General features: G+C 42.9%; 1 pseudogene; it reads left to right on the top strand.

Moving 5' to 3' along the window:
* The first annotated feature begins 942 nt into the window (after positions 1-942).
* Mtfr2-ps1 (mitochondrial fission regulator 2, pseudogene 1) lies at positions 943-1,937 on the top strand (annotated as a pseudogene).
* The last annotated feature ends 6,236 nt before the right edge of the window (positions 1,938-8,173 follow it).

Below are 8,173 nucleotides of genomic sequence, written 5' to 3'. Positions count from 1 at the left end.
CAGGAGGGAGATCCTCAACCCCCAATGACCAGTCCGAGTCCACCGGCTGTAATCTGCAAGAGGATTTTTATTGATCAGGATACACAGGTATCTGTGGGCGTCCCAGTCAATTCGGAAGACTGGCGCGCCTAGCAGAACCAGGGACGGGTTTTTATAGGGCATTGGGGAGCAGAAGCAGGCTTACAGAAGCAGATGCATGGTTACAGGGATGTGATTGGTGGAGTAAATGAGGCATACGTGTATGTTACCTATTTTGGCTATAATCATAACAGTGAGTTAGCAAAAAGTACATGGTGGTCAGGGCTTCCGGGGGGTCAGGGACTTTTTCTTTTTCCTGCCAGGTGGCCCATGGAGCAGTGCCCATAATTTAGTCTGGTTTCTGCATTGTGTTTTCTTTTCTGGTCTGTTTCGTCTAAATGATGGGTCAGCTTGTCCCACATATCTAAAAACTTACTTTTTATTTCTATAGTTGAGGGCCTTGGGCTTGTACAATTCCCTTTCTGGGAGGGGGTCTTTCAACCCCATATGAACAACAATGCCAACCAACCAGAGCTTCCAGGGACTAAGCCACTACCCAAAGAATATACATGGACTGACCCTGGGCTCCAACTGCATAGGTAGCAAAGAATAACCTAGTAAGGGCACCAGTGGAAGGGGAAGCCCTTGGTCCTGCCAAGGCTGGACCCCCAGTGAACGCGATTGTTGCGGGGAGGGCGGTAAGGGGGGGAGGATGGAGAGGGGAATACCCATATAGAAGAGGGATGGAGGGGTTAGGGGGATGTTGGCCTGGAAAGCGGGAAATGGAATAATAATTGTAATATAAATAAGAAATACGAGGAGGAAGCAGCGAGCGGTTCCAGTAAGAAGCTGCTTGGTGGCCATCGGCGGGCTGGCCGCCCTGCTTTGCGTCTAGAGAGTTTCCCTGGCTGCCGGCAGCGTGCAATGCAGCAGAACGGTAACAACGAACAATGTTTTCTTGAACTTGCTTCACCAATGTCTTTCATTCTGAATATATTAAGAGACATGCTGGCATATTTTGGTGTTCCCCTAGATCAGGATTTGCTGATTTTTCAAAATAAAGATTATGGGTCAGCTCGGAGTATTGTCCGTGTTATTGGGAGAATGCTTCCTTTAGAGCCTTGCTGAAGACCTTGTTTTGAGTTGACCCCATCTGCAAACTCTAAGGAGGTGGATGACTATGAACTTGCGGTTCGTCTTTTGCTGATGTTTTGTGTGTGGCAAATGATGAAGAAGCCAGTTGTCTCAGATTTCGACACAGTCTATGGAAAAAGAAGGAAGGGAAAGTTGCTCTCTTCCGTCCTTCAAAACTACCTTGGGATCCGTCGTCCCCTGCTCTAAGTCAGAACAGAACAGTGGCTGATGACCTTCCTGTAACCGAGGCTGCCATTAAAAAGATAGCTACCCTTGAAGATGCGTTGACTTCTCTCCGGGCTCAGATCACGGCCATTGTGGCCGTACAGGACCTGGGAGGGGGCAGGGAGACTGGCTTCATCAGCTTGAGTGATGGACCCAGCATGGAGCAGGTGCCACCATCATCAGCAACCGCTCGGCTGAGTGTGAAACCGGACCATGTTCCAAGTGTGGTGCTTTCTCCTCCTCCCCTTCCTCCTCCTCCTCCCCCACTTCCTCCTCCTCAGTTTTCTCTGCAGCCTCCCAGTTCTCTTCCCGTGCAACCCGGATCTGCGAATACACGTGGCATAGATAATCTGGCTGCTGAAATGAAAAAGCACCCCTCTGGTGTTAAGAAGACTGACGGCAGCCATCATTCAGAAAGCCAGAGAGTAAGTGACGTTCCGAACATGTTGGATGTTCTGAAGGACATGAATAAGGTCAAACTTCGGCCAGTGGAAAGTTTTGACATCACATTACTCACCAGAGAGTCAGCGAGTGACCTAAGGGAAGGACTGATGATATAAAAGCCGTTATCCAGGGTATCAGAAGCAAAAGCTGGGCTACACTTGGAAGAACAGATCAGGTGTGCCCTGTGGTATCCTTCACTTCCTGTCAGGGAATTACCACTTGTTAGGGTCATCAAACTGTACTCTGGGACCAGTATCCGCCCAGCCCGAGGAAGACATCTATGAACACTTTCCCTGCTTTTGGAAGATATGGCAATTGACTGGCTACTGAAGAGAGTTGGGTGTAGATTCCCCACCATGTGAGTGCTACTGAGATACGTGGTTCCGTGATGTTCCTAAAAGTATGGCTTCCTACGGAGGCTCCTTTCAGTCTTGTGAGTTGCTGTGATACATGATACAGTTTATGTGGCCTTCAGTAACTTGTAGATTTCTTAGCGAGCAGAGGATGATGATTTTCATTAAGATAGTCAGAGTTTTAGTCACATGGGGCTGAACTTCCTAGAACTTCCTGCAGTAGTAAATTATTTGATCGTAAAGTACTACACATAGAAGTAGACCCTTGGTAGATTTCCTGCACACTGGCTTTGCACACACAGATGGCTGGCATGTTCCCTTGATAGATTTCCTGCATACTGGCTTTGCACACGCAGATGGCTTTCTTGTGTTCCCTTTGTTCTCTGTTATGTTTATACCCTGTATATATGTATATTTTTTGTAAGTAGATTTTATAATAAATGGATCTTTTGAACTTGGTTGAGTTTTTAACAATTGATGAGGACAGAGGGGAATGGTTTTTGCCCCTGCAACTGGGCCCCAGTGTGAGCCTACAGGAGTGTCAATGGCTGCTATGAGCATAAGGCTTGTTTGTGTAATAAGGATCATATTTTCTGGAACCAGTGCTAGCAGTGGACTACTCTTTGCTTCTGAAGAATGACTCCACAAAAGATAGAAATAGAATGTGTCCAGGAGTTGCAGCTGTGGATATGTCACAGTAAAATGGTAAAACTTGGAACCTTAAGGCTAGCCCTAAAGGCTATCCAAATACATGAGCTCCAAATACATGAGTTTGAAAATATATAATTTTTCCAACATGCAAAAAATAAGGATACAATATGAATTATATGAAAGGCTTCATGAATCTAAAGGAACAAAAACAGCTGTACTGTGAGCAAAAATGTGTGTTGTTTTTTATACATTGTTACCTTTATTGGATGTTTTTTATTTACATTTCATATATTATCCCCTTTCCCACAACCAACCAACCACCTCTTCTGGCATTCCTGCCCTGGCATTCCCCTACGTTTGGGGGACCAAGGTGTTGTCCTCCACTGGTGCCCAACAAAGCCATTCTCTGCTACATATGCAGGAGGAGCCATGGGTCAGTCCATGTATACACTTTGCGTAGTTAGCCCCTGGGAGCTCTAGTTGGTTGGTATTGTTCTTATGGGGTGACAAGCCCCTTCAGCTCCTTTAATTCTTTCTCTAACTCCTCCAGTGGGGACTCCATTCTCAGTTCAATAGTTGGCTACAAACATCACCTCTGCATTTGTCATGCTCTGGCTGAGCCTCTTAGGAGACAGCTGTATCAGGCTCCTGTCAGCATGCACTTTTTGGCATCAGCAATATTGTCTGGGTTTGGTGGCTCTCTACATATGGGCTGGATCCCCAGTTGAGGCAGACTCTGAATAGCCATTCCTTTGCCTCTGCTCCAAACTTTGTCTCCATATCTCCTCCTATGAATATTTTTGTTCACCCTTCTGAAAAGTACTGAAGAATCCACACTTTAGTCATCCTTCTTCTTGAGCTTCATATGGTCTGTGGATTGTATCTTGGGTAATATGAGCTTTTGTACTAATATTAATATATCAATGAGAGCATACCATTTGTGGTTCTTTTGTGATTGGGCTACCTCATTCAGGATATTTTCTAGTTCCACCCATTTTCCTAGGAATTACATGAAATTGTTTTTAATAGCTTAGTAGTACCACATTTCCTGTATCATTAAAAATTCCTCCCATCACATAATAGTCAAAACAACAAATGCCCAAAACAAAGGAAGAATAATAAAAGAAGTAATGGAGAATAGATAGAACAGGGGAACCACTCCCACAACTCTCCATACACAAACCTCATTGGGGAGAGAGATGTCCTCTCAGAAATAAAGAAAATCCTGAGAGCTCAGGGGAGACTGCCACTTCTGCTCACATTCCTGGCTCAAGAAGAACCTGCCTAGTGCCCTCTGTGTTCCCAGATCTGGCTGAAAGAAAACAGATATACAGGAGTGATGATACACAGGCTTAAAGGAGGGTCAAGCCACTGTCAGGGACAGCAAGACAAGCTAACACCAAAAACAACCTGATGTAAAGAGGCAAGCGCACGAACCTAAGAAAGAGAAAACAAGACTACATGGCATCATCAAAGGCCAGGTCTCCCACCAAAGCAAATACTGGATATCTTTTTTTTTTTCTCAGCATCTTTTTTTTTTTTATTAACTTGAGTATTTCTTATATACATTTCGAGTGTTATTCCCTTTCCCGGTTTCCGGGCAAACATCCCCCCCCCCCTCCCCTTCCTTATGGGTGTTCCCCTCCCAACCCTCCCCCCATTGCCGCCCTCCCCCCATAGACTAGTTCACTGGGGGTTCAGTCTTAGCAGGACCCAGGGCTTCCCCTTCCACTGGTGCTCTAACTAGGATATTCATTGCTACCTATGGGGTCAGAGTCCAGGGTCAGTCCATGTATAGTCTTTAGGTAGTGGCTTAGTCCCTGGAAGCTCTGGTTGCTTGGCATTGTTGTACTTTTGGGGTCTCGAGTCCCTTCAAGCTCTTCCAGTTCTTTCTCTGATTCCTTCAATAGGGGACCTATTCTCAGTTCAGTGGTTTGCTGCTGGCATTCGCCTCTATATTTGCTGTATTCTGGCTGTGTCTCTCAGGAGCGATCTACATCCGGCTCCTGTCGGTCTGCACTTCTTTGCTTCATCCATCTTGTCTAATTGGGTGGCTGTATATGTATGGGCCACATGTGGGGCAGGCTCTGAATGGGTGTTCCTTCAGTCTCTGTTTTAATCTTTGCCTCTCCCTTCCCTGCCAAGGGTATTCTTTTTCCTCATTTAAAGAAGGAGTGAAGCATTCACATTTTGATCATCCGTCTTGAGTTTCTTTGTTCTAGGGATCTAGGGTAATTCAAGCATTTGGGCTAATAGCCACTTATCAATGAGTGCATACCATGTATGTCTTTCTGTGATTGGGTTAGCTCACTCAGGATGATATTTTCCAGTTCCAACCATTTGCCTACGAATTTCATAAACTCGTTGTTTTTGATAGCTGAGTAATATTCCATAGTGTAGATGTACCACATTTTCTGTATCCATTCCTCTGTTGAAGGGCATCTGGGTTCTTTCCATTTTCTGGCTATTATAAATAAGGCTGCGATGAACATAGTGGAGCACGTGTCTCTTTTATATGTTGAGGCATCTTTTGGGTATATGCCCAAGAGAGGTATAGCTGGATCCTCAGGCAGTTCAATGTCCAATTTTCTGAGGAACCTCCAGACTGATTTCCAGAATGGTTTTACCAGTCTGCAATCCCACCAACAATGGAGGAGTGTTCCTCTTTCTCCACATCCTCGCCAGCATCTGCTGTCACCTGAGTTTTTGATCTTAGCCAATCGCACTGGTGTGAGGTGAAATCTCAGGGTTGTTTTGATTTGCATTTCCCTTATGACTAAAGATGTTGAACATTTCTTTAGGTGTTTCTCAGCCATTCGGCATTCCTCAGCTGTGAATTCTTTGTTTAGCTCTGAACCCCATTTTTTAATAGGGTTATTTGTTTCCCTGCGGTCTAACTTCTTGAGTTCTTTGTATATTTTGGATATAAGGCCTCTATCTGTTGTAGGATTGGTAAAGATCTTTTCCCAATCTGTAGGTTGCCGTTTTGTCCTAACCACAGTGTCCTTTGCCTTACAGAAGCTTTGCAGTTTTATGAGATCCCATTTGTCGATTCTTGATCTTAGAGCATAAGCCATTGGTGTTTTGTTCAGGAAATGTTTTCCAGTGCCCATGTGTTCCAGATGCTTCCCTAGTTTTTCTTCTATTAGTTTGAGTGTGTCTGGTTTGATGTGGAGGTCCTTGATCCACTTGGACTTAAGCTTTGTACAGGGTGATAAGCATGGATCGATCTGCATTCTTCTACATGTTGCCCTCCAGTTGAACCAGCACCATTTGCTGAAAATGCTATCTTTTTTCCATTTGATGGTTTTGGCTCCTTTGTCAAAAATCAAGTGACCATAGGTGTGTGGGTTCATTTCTGGGTCTTCAATTCTATTCCATTGGTCTATCTGTCTGTCTCTGTACCAATACCATGCAGTTTTTATCACTATTGCTCTGTAATACTGCTTGAGTTCAGGGATAGTGATTCCCCCTGAAGTCCTTTTATTGTTGAGGATAGCTTTAGCTATCCTGGGTTTTTTGTTATTCCAGATGAATTTGCAAATTGTTCTGTCTAACTCTTTGAAGAATTGGATTGGTATTTTGATGGGGATTGCATTGAATCTGTAGATTGCTTTTGGTAAAATGGCCATTTTTACTATATTAATCCTGCCAATCCATGAGCATGGGAGATCTTTCCATCTTCTGAGGTCTTCTTCAATTTCTTTCCTCAGTGTCTTGAAGTTCTTATTGTACAGATCTTTTACTTGCTTGGTTAAAGTCACACCGAGGTACTTTATATTATTTGGGTCTATTATGAAGGGTGTCGTTTCCCTAATTTCTTTCTCGGCTTGTTTCTCTTTTGTATAGAGGAAGGCAACTGATTTATTTGAGTTAATTTTATACCCAGCCACTTTGCTGAAGTTGTTTATCAGCTTTAGTAGTTCTCTGGTGGAACTTTTGGGATCACTTAAATATACTATCATGTCATCTGCAAATAGTGATATTTTGACCTCTTCTTTTCCGATCTGTATCCCTTTGATCTCCTTTTGTTGTCTGATTGCTCTGGCTAGAACTTCAAGAACTATATTGAATAAGTAGGGAGAGAGTGGGCAGCCTTGTCTAGTCCCTGATTTTAGTGGGATTGCTTCAAGTTTCTCTCCATTTAGTTTAATGTTAGCAACTGGTTTGCTGTATATGGCTTTTACTATGTTTAGGTATGGGCCTTGAATTCCTATTCTTTCCAGGACTTTTATCATGAAGGGGTGTTGAATTTTGTCAAATGCTTTCTCAGCATCTAATGAAATGATCATGTGGTTCTGTTCTTTCAGTTTGTTTATATAATGGATCACGTTGATGGTTTTCCGTATATTAAACCATCCCTGCATGCCTGGGATGAAGCCTACTTGATCATGATGGATGATTGTTTTGATGTGCTCTTGAATTCGGTTTGCCAGAATTTTATTGAGTATTTTTGCGTCGATATTCATAAGGGAAATTGGTCTGAAGTTCTCTTTCTTTGTTGTGTCTTTGTGTGGTTTAGGTATAAGAGTAATTGTGGCTTCGTAGAAGGAATTCGGTAGGGCTCCATCTGTTTCAATTTTGTGGAATAGTTTGGATAATATTGGTATGAGGTCTTCTATGAAGGTTTGATAGAATTCTGCACTAAACCCGTCTGGACCTGGGCTCTTTTTGGTTGGGAGACCTTTAATGACTGCTTCTATTTCCTTAGGAGTTATGGGGTTGTTTAACTGGTTTATCTGTTCCTGATTTAACTTCGATACCTGGTATCTGTCTAGGAAATTGTCCATTTCCTGAAGATTTTCAAATTTTGTTGAATATATGTTTTTATAGTAAGATCTGATGATTTTTTGAATTTCCTCCGAATCTGTAGTTATGTCTCCCTTTTCATTTCTGATTTTGTTAATTTGGACACACTCTCTGGGTCCTCTCGTTAGTCTGGCTAAGGGTTTATCTATCTTGTTGATTTTCTCAAAGAACCAACTTTTTGTTCTGTTGATTCTTTCTATGGTCCTTTTTGTTTCTACTTGGTTGATTTCAGCTCTGAGTTTGATTATTTCCTGCCTTCTACTCCTCCTGTGTGTATTTGCTTCTTTTTGTTCTAGAGCTTTTAGGTGTGCTGTCAAGCTGCTGACATATGCTCTTTCCTGTTTCTTTCTGCAGGCACTCAGCGCTATGAGTTTTCCTCTTAGCACAGCTTTCATTGTGTCCCATAAGTTTGAGTATGTTGTATCTTCATTTTCATTAAATTCTAAAAAGTTTTTAATTTCTTTCTTTATTTCTTCCTTGACCAGGTTATCATTGAGTAGAGCATTGTTCAATTTCCACGTATATGTGGGCATTCTTCC

The sequence above is a fragment of the Rattus norvegicus genome, chromosome 15, assembly GCF_021556685.1.
Source record: "Rattus norvegicus strain SHRSP/BbbUtx chromosome 15, alternate assembly SHRSP_T2T, whole genome shotgun sequence".
Taxonomy (NCBI): domain Eukaryota; kingdom Metazoa; phylum Chordata; class Mammalia; order Rodentia; family Muridae; genus Rattus; species Rattus norvegicus.
This window is presented reverse-complemented; position numbering and strand designations above follow the sequence as displayed.